General features: G+C 41.0%; 1 long non-coding RNA gene across 2 annotated transcripts in view; it reads right to left on the bottom strand.

Annotated features, from left to right (window-relative positions):
* LOC119806666 overlaps nt 1-13,062 on the bottom strand; it is a 30,703-nt gene that overhangs the window by 12,954 nt on the left and 4,687 nt on the right. The window contains exons 2-4 of one of the 2 annotated variants that reach the window (XR_005284252.1): nt 7,776-7,885; nt 7,271-7,341; nt 5,137-5,396 (exon numbers count right to left, since the gene is read on the bottom strand). This is a non-coding gene — a long non-coding RNA (uncharacterized LOC119806666). Of the gene's footprint in view, nt 1-5,136; nt 5,397-7,270; nt 7,342-7,775; nt 7,886-13,062 lie in introns of those variants that run through there. The other variant, XR_005284253.1, reaches the window with a different exon arrangement.

The following is a 13,062-nucleotide window of genomic DNA, read 5'->3' as shown; positions in this document are numbered from 1 at the left end:
TAAGGCTGGCCAGTGTGGCTGTTTAACTTTTCTGATCCTTAGGCAATGTTTATTTACCAAAATACAAATGAAATGCCACTATATGGGTGCTTCTCTAGTTTTTTAAAAATAGTTTACCTCTTTAATGGATGAATTATTTTTTTTAAATATTTATTTATTTATTATGTATACAATATTCTGTCTGTGTGTATGCCTGCGGGCCAGAAGAGGGCACCAGACCTCATTACAGATGGTTGTGAGCCACCAAGTGTTTGCTGGGAATTGAACTCAGGACCTTTGGAAGAGCAGGCAATGCTCTTAACTGCTGAGCCATCTCTCCAGCCCTTCTTTTTTTTTTTTTTTTTTTTAAAGATTTATTTATTTATTATGTATAGTGTTCTTCTGTCTGTCTGTATCCTTGCTGGCCCGAAGAGGGCACCAGATCTCATTGCAGATGGCTGTGAGCCACCATGTGGTTGCTGGGAATTGAACTCAGGACCTCTGGAAGAACAGTCAGTGCTCTTAACCTCTGAGCCATCTCTGCAGCCCAATGGATGAATTCTTAAGAGCACTGTTCCCATCTGGGCACATCACAAGTGTTCATTAGGCACCTACAGTGTGCCAGGCACTGTTGTAGCCGCAGTATTACCAGGTTGGAAAACTAAGCCTAGGCCTCTGGGCTTCTGTAGACAAAAAAGGTAAGGGCAGCAAGGCTCAACTTTGTAGTAAGAAACACATCTAAATGCAGATACTGGGAGGGAAGGTGGGTGTGGTTCAGGGATGACATAAAAAAGGATAAGTTCCCCAGAGAATTTAGACAACAATGCGGACCCTAAGAGAGACTTACATAGATATAGTCTACATGAGAAGAAGAAAGTAGAAAAAGACAAGATCTCCTGAGTAAATTGGGAGCATGGGGAGTAAATTGGGGGAGAGCTGAAGGAGGTAGGGGGGGGAGCAGAGAAAAATGTAGAGCTCAATAAATACCAATAAAATTTAAAAAGGGAAGGGTAAGTTCTTGCATTGGAGGGAGGGAGTGGAATCAAGAAGAAACACTGCAGACGGTGCTTTCATAGGCAGCAGGGAAGCCTCCCAAAGAAGCAGGATGAGTGCAGCTCATGGAAACCAAGGCAGCAGAAGACCTGGGATCCTTGGCACCTCCTCTCACCTACAGAAGAGAAGGGGCAGGAGCACTGCAGCTTCGTTTACTGTGGTTCCCAGTGCTTTGGGCATGTCCAATGTAATGACTAGTCTCTTTTCAGACGGATGATGGAAACCTCAAGTACAGGAACTTGCTCTTTGGAAACTATAGATCTAGGAGATACCCTTTCTAATGGTCACATACTACAATGAAATAATGAGCATACCTCATTTTCACAAACTCATCCTGATTTTGTGGGACTAGGACATAAATCCCAGGGGCTGTTGGTGTTGCACTCCTTTGGATTAAGGGAAGAACTAGGTGCTTTGCTGCAGACAGGATTTGGATCACAAGTCTACATTACTTCATCATGAATGCTCACTATGTACAGAGGATGTTGTTCTTTCTTATGGTATCCCAGTGAGATAGGAACCCTTATCCCCTGTACAGTGAAACTTAGAGAAGGTAAGTGTTGTGTCCAAGTTCACCTACCATTAAGAACTTGGAGCTGGGGAGATGGCTCAGTGGGAGGAACTGAGTTAGGATCCCTTGCACCCATATTAATACTAGGCAGATGGGGTGAACCATCTGTAATACCAAAACTTGGGGTGTAGAGACTGGATCCCTGGGGCAGGCTGACGAAGTATACTAGCTGAATCAGTGAGTTCCAGTTTCAGCAAAAGACCTTGCCTCAATATATGAGGTGGAGAATGATCAAGGAACATCCCCAGTGTTAATCCCTACACATGCATTCATATGCTCTTGTGTATACACACAGATACACACCATCATAAAAACTAAGATTTTAACTGAAGGTCTGTCCAACTAAAAGTCTTGCTTCTGAGTTGCTTTTATTCTGTATTTTGAATTATGAAGGAGGAATTACATGGTCTTTGATGTAGGAATGGTTTTATTCCAAACATTTTTGTGTAGAGTGAGTTTCTTGTAGAAGTTTTATTTTTCACCTGATTTCATAGTGTGTCTTCTACACACTTGCAAGCACTGGTGCTCACGACTGATCTCACCTTCTGGTGTAGAAGGTGGGCTGAAAACAGGCAATGGACGAGTGACATTGTTGTAAAACATGAGCTCAGTAAGTTGAGAACTAGAGGATGAACAGGATGCCTGCTGCATCTCTCCACCAAACAGCCCAGAGCACTGATGGCTGGTTTGGCAGCTCCTCCTGCGTGGACGTCTACTCCTCTGTCACTTTGTTTCTCGGCTCCAGAAGTGGGCCAGCACACATCAGGAAGGAAACAGCAAAGACCTATCTCAATGTCCGGGCTCTACCATCCAGAGCCTTGTCACCTCCTCTTCTGTAACCCCTGAGCTCCCCATGTGCAGACTATTCCCAGTTTGTCTCCCCCAAATCTTGTACATGATTTTTAAAAATAATTATGTGATAGTGTTGGGTGGGGGTGGGGGGAACTTTCGCATGTGAGGGCAGTTGTAGTGCATGGAGGCTAAAACAGCATCAGATCCCATGTAAGCGGCATTACAGTTGTGAAATGCCTGAACGGGTGGATAAGAATCAAACTCCAGTCCTCTTCAAGAACACCAGACTCCACTTCTCCAGCTTCAGCTTTTAAAAAGTGCTAATTCTGTTATAATTTCAAGCTCATTTTATGCTTTGGAAAAGAAAAGTTTTTTATTTTTCATTTTATTTCATTTTTGAGACAGGGTTTCCCTGTGTAGCCCTGGAATTTACCAGCTGGTCTCAAACTCAGATCTGTCTCTGCCTCCTGAGTGGTGGGACTAAAGATGTGTACCTAGCCAAACTTTTTTTCTATGAACAGTGTGTGTGTGTGTGTATTCCAAAATATATATGTGTGTTGGGGGGGTAGTTTTGAAAGCAAATTTAAACTGGGAAAATGATTCTTAATAGTACAAACCTAGTGTTAACTGATTTACTCAAGCTGAGTAAGCTGTTCTTTGCACACTTTGTACTGTACCATCTGTCACACATGATGGCCCCTTGTAATCCACTGGCCCAGACACTTAGACCTCCAGTTTGAGTTTTCCTAGCCAATTGCAAATATGCAAAATTTTACTGTTATCCTTTTGCATCAATCCAACCTTGGCCTTTGCTCTGCACAGCTCCTGAGATCAACTTCTACTAGGAAAAGGAGACTGCATATGGCTGGCCAAGTTCCTTCAGATCTGTGGAGAGTCTGAGAACATAAAACCTGCTCTTACTTACTGAGTACTTTGAATTATACCAAACCTCCCATGCCTTGCACCTTTGCATACTCTGAACACTGGGGTCAGGTGAAAAACAGGACCAGTATTGGAGACTATCCTTTGACCTTGTAAGACTTCATTCTAACTGTAAACTCCAGGGCTAAGAACACAGATTATTGCCAGAGTTAAATACTAGCTCTGTTACTTTCTAACTGGTCTTGGATAAGTTATATATTCTTGGGTCTCAGTTTCCTCTTTAGTAACATAATCTCACTTAGATTATAGAAGGTATTAAATAGACAAAAAAAACCATAGTGCAATTAGGACAGTGCTTGACACAAGACACTGGTTGTTAAACTTTCAGAACAGTCTCTAAGCTGGGAGTGTAACTCAGAGGTATAATACTTGCCTGGCATGTGTAAGGCCCAGGCTTCAGCACTACCACTGTGTACATGCAACATATGCATATATACACATGTATATTCATAATACACTTCTTAGATTCAATCCAAGACTGACATGGTGCCATCTAATATGCTTATCTGAGCAGCATGAGCAAAACTAGGCATACGAAAGACAAAGGCTAGCTGCTTAAGGAGTTCAAGGGTCTCATTGGGGCAGGCAGCCAAAGCTAAACCCAACCCTGGGAATATAGGAAGGCCCTGAGATCTGGACTGAGAATCCTGAGGTTTGTTTCAGCATTTGGAGCAGTGCACCCAAGTCTGCATAGTGGCTAGTTTACCTGTGGGTAGGATGGGAAGAAGGAAATATCACCAAGGTTGGAGTCTTTGGTACACGCACACGTACAAACTGATTTTTGTTTTCAAACCCAGGTAACAATTTTGAAATCTGACAAGCATGCTCTATGGTAGTGGCTTTCAACCTGTGTGACCTCTTTGAGTTGCATATCAGATATCCTGTATATCAGATATTTATGGTTCATAACTAGCAAAATTACAGTTAAGATGTAGGAGTGAAAATAATTTTATGGCTGGTGGTCACAACATGAAGCACTGTATTAAAGAGAAGGTTGAGAACCACTGCTCAATGGAATAGTGGATTGGTTGCTTCAACACATGCTGCTCATACCTATGCACAACCCGTGCTCTTGCTCCTCCGCAGGTCATCTGTGGAATGGGTGGGCAGAACATTCTAAGGCTTTACAGAGAAGTTCTCTCACTTTGGTTTCCCTGCTGCACTGCTCACTTGATTTTCTGTTTATCTGTGTTCTTCCTGTTAAGCTAGTTTAGGACCAGGGCCTTGAACTATCATCAGTACCTCTTGTAGAACTTGTAGATACTAAGTATTACTAAAGATACACTGAATAAACAGAAGAGCAAACATGTTCCTTGTTAATTTGACAAGCTTCCCTTTTACCTATTGTTGCTACCACCAACCATTCTCCCTTCAGCTCTCATGGAAGCTCTTAGCACCTTGACCAAAACCCTCACATTCAGCTACAGACAGAGAAAATCCAAAACAGGAGTGGCTTAGAACACTGGAAATAAGGCCCTGCAGGCCTGCAAGTCTGGCTGCTTCATGTAGTTAGTCAAGGACCTACATCTGTCTGGCCGACCTATCAATATGTGGTTCCCACCTTATGGCCCAAGATGATGACTCATATCTTCACCCAGTAGGAGCAAGGATGAAGCTACACTTTTTCCCTCTTCCCCAATTCTGTCTGTCCTTCCTGAGGTAATCCATATGAAACATGTCCTGGCTGGCGTATATATATTCAATAAATGTAGAAATACTTTCCCTCCAAGTTTGTTACCTTCTTCTTAGTTACATGAGAGTAACCATGAGAACTGGGAACAAAATTGCCACTGCTTTTATTAGTTGTTACTACAGGACTGGGGATGTAGTTTACTTGGTAGAGTACTTGCATGCATGAAGCCCAGCAGAAGGATCATCCTCAGTTACCTGAATTTAAAGATTATGACACGAGTCTTTGTCTTAAACATATGCAAATGTTTATATTACTACAGAATCAACTTTCGCTATCATCTCATTGGGCTGTGTTTTATTTGGGGTACTGATGTCTGCCTTATATCTTCTCCTGAGTTGACCCAGACTTTGGCACTTGCTTCAATTCCTGAAATGAAGCATACCAGTTAACAGTGTCTAGTTATCGCTGAGTGGTACCCACTTAAACATACATCAGATCTTCATCTAGATCAGTATGATGCCTCTGTGCCCTGCCCTGGAAATGGTTTTACCATCACATAGTGATGAAGTGAGAAAGGCCACACTTTTTATGTCCTTTTATTTATCACTTAAGCTCCTCAGACACCACACAAAAAGCCAAGCATACCAACAGGTATTAACCCAATGTTTAGGCACTGAAAGTAGTGAGAGAAACTGTTTAATTTCTCTATTCAATATGATGATTCCTCATATACCAAAGGAAAATAAACGATTTTCAGAAATTTTCCATTTCCTGTTCTTGCTTCTACTTTAGGACCCCTTTACTGATATTTTCTCCAGCCTAGCATCTATAGAGTTTCCTTGAAGATGCACTTGGCACTTTTCAAATCGAATAGTTACCAAATTAATAAAGTAACTATCAAAAAGGGGTGTTAAGGCATCCTGGGGTTAGTAATAAAAGAAGAGGGGCCATTACTGCTAGAGAAGGAAGGAATTACCAGAGTGCATAGGACTTTAGCTTCAAGTATAGTGTAACCATGCAGGGAATGCCAACAGTAGCTTGCCCCTTCTGGCTCTCTGAACCTCTCTTAGTACTTTTCCAGGCATACTCCTGGAAGCTGGACATTTGAGAACCATGTGCTGTGGGATGATGCTCTTGTACACTATAAAGATTTGTCACTCGTATTAGTTTTATAAAATGCTGACTGGTCAGCAGCCAGACAGGAAGTATAGGCAGGGTGACCAAACTTAAGAGAATTCTGTGGGAAGAGGAAAGATAGAGAATCAGTCACCATCCAGACGCAGAGGAAGCAAGATGAGAATGCCTCACTGAGAAAAGGTACCAAGGCACATGGCTAAACATAGACAAGAATTATGGGTAAATTTAAGTTGTAAGAGCTAGTTAGTAAGTTTGAGCTAATAGACCAAACAGTTTATAATTAATATAAGCCTCTCTGTGTGTTTCTTTGGGACTGAACAGTTAGAGGAACAGGCAGGACAGAAACTTCCATCTACAACCATGAATATCAGTCCTTAAAAGCACAGAACAGGCTTCAAGTGAAGAGAAAATGACCAATGGAGCCAAACAAACTATTTAGTACAAACTCCCTACTTTAAAAAAAATCCCCATGATGACCCCCTTTTGGAAAACCAGCTCTTGTACAGAGACAACTTCACCCCAATGTACATTCTTCAATAGTGTGCAGCAATTCCTAAATCTGAACCACTTAGCAAAGCACAACAACACTGGGGGGTGGGTTAAAGGGTACAGGTATTTTTTTTCTAACCTGTAAACAGGAGGGATTGACACTCCAAAAACTGGCTTTTTCTCAGCTCTTGTCAATGTGAGGCCAACATGAGAACGTGACTATTCTGTTGGGTTTTTCTTGGGGGAGGGGGTGTGCATTCATTAGAGATACCTGAAGATAGCACTGCTTGGAGGAGTGCATTGGGATAAGGAGAAGAGGAAGCCCCCCCCCAAAAAAATGCTGGATAGACAGCATAAAGGAAGACTGTGATATGACAATAACAATAATAGATAAGCATCTAGGACTGTCCTGGATAGGACCAACTGGAGAACCGCCATAAACAGGCTGCCCATGCATGCTTAAGCATTGCTGGGGCATCAATGATGGTATGTGATGTTCACTGCTTGGATAAGTTTGTCTAGGCTGGGCATTGCAATGGTTTCCACAAAAGAAATTTATTTGCAACAGTTTTGAAGATGAAAAGTATAAGATCAAAATATCTACAGATGTATTAGTTATTTGTTGCTACAACAAAATACCTGACAAGCAATTTGAAGGGTTTCTTTTGGCTTACCATTTAAGGTTACAGTTAATCATGATGGGGAAGTCATCACGCAGAATCTTGATGCACTTGCTACACTGCACCTGCAGTGAGGAAGCGAAGAGCTGCATAGCTTGCTTTCTTTTTATTCAGTCTAGGACCCCAGCCCATAGGACAATGCTGATCACATCTAGGGTGGGTCTTTATTTTTAATTAACCTAATATGGAAAATCTCTCACAGACATACCTAGAGGTTTGTCTCCATGGTGATTCTAAATCCCATCAAGTTGACAAAATAATTAGCCATCATAGCAAGACTGTTGGCTTGGATAACCTTGAGGTGAATATTTATTCTCAACCTCTCTGCTTTGTTTGTAGATGGCCATCTTCTGTGTGTATCTCCAAATCATCTTTCCTCTGTTCATGCCTGTGTCCAAAGTTCTCTTCTAAGAATACCTATACAATACACCCTTACACACATACTCCTCAGACAATTCTTAGTATAGTTTATAAATCCATATAAAAATGTTTTTCTTACCAGTATACTGCCAGTATTGATTCCCCTGGTCACAGTTGTGGTGAATACTGAAGGATGGAACAATTTACAGATTCACGGCCTGTCCATGGTTCTTAGGATGAACACTTTCCCTTAAACAAAGTGAAATTTGGATGAAGAGATTCTAGTTTGCTCATTTCCAGAGAAAATATCCAGGGGTTAATACTCTGAGCTTTACCTGGGTGGTAATACTGAGTGACATGTTGCCTTTATTCTTTCCTCAAATATTTACTGAATATTGGGTACTGTGCTACGAAGGCTCTGGGTGGGGTAACAGGAAGGAACCAGGTAGGTTCTCTCCTGGAAGAGCTAAGGAAATACACAATGTACTTTGCAATAGTACCAAAGCTGGGTCAAGGGGATAATATGCTCTTATGCCTGTTATGAAGCTCTGGTGAGAAGCTTCATCATGGGAACTGTCACTAATGTTCCTATGATAAAACATGGGGCACAAAATAGATACTTCTTGTTCTACCTGACTGCCACTTGGGTCCTTTTAATCCTGTCTCTGTAACAGTCTGTGAGCCTTGCCTCAAAGGCCTGCATCTTTAGAGGGCTGTCCTTATCCCTCTGCAGATACTTTATCCATTTGTAGGTAAAGAGAGCAAGAAGAGTTGGGGACTTTTGTCTCTTTACCCCTTCCCCTCAGGCCTTAGCCAGTACACAAGGCCTGTTGGTGAAATGTAGCCTCACATTTGAAATCAGAGTAGCTAGTGGTATAGAATCTGAAGGGTATTTTGACATAAAGGTCAAAGTAAAGAAAGACTTGTTTCAAAAAGTGCCATGGGTGTGGCTTTTGTCTAGTGGAGTAGATTATAACTCAATACATAGAAAACCTAAACTGTACCAGCTCAGAAAAAGATAGAGTGCTAGAATTTAGTCTCCTTGGCTCTCAATGTCTTATGGAAAGTGGACTGAGAAACTTGCTCAGGTGCTAATATGAGCCATTATTTTAGATTTGTTTTTATTATGGCTATTTTTAAATTGTGTGTGTGTATGCATGCACACACACGCAGGCTAGTATGTTCATACCTGGAGTCATAGGTGGGAATGGAGCCTAAGCCATCTCTTTAGCCCAGCCCAGCCTCATGAGTCATTTCTGGTAAAGGATGGCTGAGAGCAGAGCCAAAAACTGCTATTAAAAAAAAAAAAACCCCAGAAACTTAACAAATACGTGCACATGAGGCTTCTTCTCTTGTCAGCCACCAGCAAACTCTAAAGAAGTTCAGGCTAGGCTTCTAAGTGGTAAGAGAGGAGAGGGGAGAGATTGATGCTGAAGGAAGAGGGGAAATTGCGGATCATCTAATCCTAGCTGAATGCAGTCACAGTGTTCTAAATGTGTCAGGAGAAGAACTACCCAAGAGAGCCCTGTCAACTCAGATCTCTGAAGAAAAAAAGAATACTTGGTATTAACTCCAAAGCTTATGGGTGATTGTTGTGCAGCAATATATATTTCTATCCTCTTTTAATCTCTTGATATTATTCAATGTATTTGATTATCCTATGTTAAAATGTTTAGATAGTTGGCTCTCATGACCCCATATTCTCCATTATTCTCTCATCCCACCAGCTTCTCCTAAACCTTCATAGTTCTATCAGTCTCTTCTTTCTCCACTAAAGGGGCAGCTTCTTGTAATTCTTTTTTTCTCTTCTGGGATGACCTCATCCAGTCCCAAGGATTCATATGTCATCTGTATTTTCAAAATTATAGTATTAACCTCTTCTCTAAATGCTAGACTCACAGATCCAAGTGCCTATTGGACATTTCCACTTGGACTTTTTATGGTTTTCTTTTGTTCTACCTTAAAACTTTGCATAGTCACTATAGTCAACTAAGAACTTCTGTGAGCAGGAGAAATGGTCTTCCCCAGGGAAGAACACCCCTACCATTAGTTATCCAATGCAAAGCAGTCACCCCTAAAATTATAGACATCTAAGTAACACTATATAGACAGAGCAGGCTGTATTTATATATTTAGGAATATCTGAATATATAAAAAGCATATTATACCCTTGAACCAGTTTTGGTACTATTGCAAATACACACATACACACACACACACACACACACACACACTCACACAAATAGAGGCCATGAATTTGAGAGAAAGTGGGGGAGGGGCAAATGATATAATTTTAAAAATTATTTAAAAACAACCCAAAAATATTTCCTAAGCTGTTAAATGACTACTCGCGGAGACAAAGACAGCTCACTTTATAAGATGCTTGCTGCCAAGCCTCATGACTTGAATTTAATCCATGGGACCCACATGGTGAAAGGAGTGAACTTACTTTCTTGTAAGCTGTCCTCTGACCTCCACGTGTCATGACATGTGTGCGCCCTTATACAGTCACACTAAATAAGTGTAATTAAAATTTTGAGAAGACTACTCAGGACTCATTTTGTTTAGTATGACAAGACAGGACTGTCATGAATGACGTTTTTATATTGAGAGAGCTCTATAATAAGCACATTGTGCCATTCAGGAACACACAGGTAGATACCAATGTAAGGCAGGAGGCAGAGAGCAGGGGAAAGAGCCTTTATTGTGAGTGATGTCCTTAAGAACAGGTGATGAAGGGAAAGTTAGGATAGGCTAATTTGAATAATTTCACCAGCCTGTGAGGAATACAAGAGCTGGCTCTCTCAATGTCTGAAACCTGGACCTGGGGCAATTTAAAGGGAAATAACTGCCCTGGTAGTGAGAGGAAAGGGGTGGTTGCAGGAGTCAGCTCACATCAGTGCTTTGCGAGTGGAAGGCAGCCCACCGTGAGCTGTCTGTCCACAGTCAGTGGTCAAAGCAACAAATAAAAAAATAAAAACTACAACTGCTATAAAACATAAGTTATTTTTTCTGTGAGTTCAGTAAGAGTGACCTTTTATTCTTCGTTGCTAATAATTTTGGTCTTTTTTGTCATTCTACGTAAAGACTTGTTAATATTTTTTTTTAAATTTCAAAGAACTAAGTTTTAATGATTCCGTATATTATTTTTCTAGTCTCTATTGTATTTCTACTCTAATCTGTATTATTTCCTTTTTTGGCTATTAGTTTTCTAGTTTCTAAGGTAGGATATTAGGCTATTGATTTGAGATCTTTTCAGTGTAGACATTGACAGCTATTCATTTCCCCTTAACATTGTTTTCACTACACCTCACAAGGTTTTTTTTTTTTCAAGTATTTATGTGATTTGGTATGTATGGGTGTTTTGCTTGCATGTGTGTCTGTTCACCATGTCTATGCAGTGTCCTCAGAGGCCAGAAGGCATTGGATCCCTTGAAACTGGAGTCATTGATAGTTGTGAGCCACCATGTGGATGCTAAAAAATTGAATCTGGGTCCTCTAGAAGAACAGCAATACCCATTTTTTTTTTATTTATTTATTTATTTATTTATTTATTTATTTATTTATTTATTTGGTTTTTCAAGACAGGGTTTCTCTGTAGCTTTGGAACCTATCCTGGAGCTAGCTCTTGTAGACTAGGCTGGCCTTGAACTCACAGAGATCCACCTGCCTCTGCCTCCTGAGTGCTGGGATTAAAGGTGAGCGCCACCACCACCTGGCTTTTTTTTTTTAAAGATTTATATTTATTATGTATATAGTGTTCTGCCTGCATGTGTCCCTGCATGCCAGAAGATGACACCAGACCTTATTACAGATGGTTGTGAGCCACCATGTGGTTGCTGGGAATTGAACTCAGGACCTCTGGAAAAGCAGTCAGTGCTCTTAACCGCTGAACCATCTCTCCAGCCCCAGAGCAGTAATACTTTTAATGTCTGAGCTGTCTCTACAACCCTTTTTGTATTTATCTTATTTTCTAACTTCCTTTTGTCGTGGTCACTTATTGAGGTGACATTTGTCACGATCCAGCCTCGATGGGTTCATATGCTCCAGAGTAGGCGCATGTGGATTAGAAATGTTAGGCAGAATAGACAGATACAAAAGAAATACAGAGACATAGTACCAGGAGAGCAACTCAGTGAGTACTGAATCGGCCTTGTTTATTTTCCATATGCTTATATACCCAATACAAAAGGGGGGGAGAAGGCAAAGACTGCTGTAACATGACACGAAGGACAACCAGAACAGTCACTTGCTTCAGGACTTGAGACATCAAGCCACCATTTCCTGAGTTAAGGATCCTGATGTTTTGGGCAGGATGTGCAGCAAATATACCTTAGACAAAGTATCAAGTATCCTGTAGGCATCCACTCCCTATGTCAAACTACCTGTTTTAAAACGAAGGAGCAGGAATGGGCTTGAATTCTCTGACCTTTGGTCAGGGTGGAAGGGATCCACCTCTATAGGCTAGGTAAATGTCAAAACACCAAGTAACCACAACCTAGGTCAGGATATCTTGTGTAGCCACACCTGTTGTTAACTTTGAAAGTAAAAACAAGCTCAGACTCTCTGACCTGTAGTCAGGGTGGAACAGGCTCACATCTGTGGGCCCTCACATCCTTTGTTCTCCCTTAACTTATTAAGAGCATGCTGTATAAGTTCCACATTTGTGAATTCCCTACATTTGTACCTGATGCTGATTTCTAATTTCATTCCATTGAAGCTAGAGAACATTCTTTTCATGATATGTACATTGTTATCATTTGTAAACCCTTTAGCCTTTATTTTATGTATGAGTAAGGAGGCAGGAAGAGGGCATCAGAATGCCTGGGGCTGAAGTTACAAATGATTGTGAGCCACCATGTAGGTGCTGGGAATTGAATCCCAGGTCATCTGGAAGACCAGCTTAATCCGTGAGCCATCTTTCCAGCCCTCCATTTATAATTTGCAGTATTTGTGATTATTGTCTCTATAATTAGATGAAAGGAAGAGGGACAAACTTTTCATTTATCCATAACTACCTTTGCTGGTGCTTTTTATTTCTTCCTGAGAATCTAAGTTATTGCTTAATGCCTTTCAGCTCAAAGACTCCCTTTAGTATAGGAATAGTAGCAACTAGGTCAGCCTTTTAAAAAAAGATTTATTATTTTTAATGTGTGTGTATATGGTTATCAGATCCCTTGAAGCTGCAGTTACAAGTGGCTGTGCCATGGGAGTGCTGGGAATCAAACCTGGGTCCTTAGCAATAGCAGTCAGTGCTCTTAACTACTGAGCCATCTCCAGCCCACTCAGTCAGATTTTATCTGATAATGCCTTGATGTCTGACTTCATGTTTGAAAGATAGTTTTACTGAATATAGAACTGTTTTCCCCTTCTCTTGGCACTCTGAACATGCCATCTCATTACCTGTGAATATGCATGGATTCTGA

Source organism: Arvicola amphibius, chromosome 2 (assembly GCF_903992535.2).
Source record: "Arvicola amphibius chromosome 2, mArvAmp1.2, whole genome shotgun sequence".
Classification (NCBI taxonomy): domain Eukaryota; kingdom Metazoa; phylum Chordata; class Mammalia; order Rodentia; family Cricetidae; genus Arvicola; species Arvicola amphibius.
The sequence above is the reverse complement of the archived record's forward strand: the minus strand, read 5'-3'. Positions and strand labels throughout refer to the sequence as shown.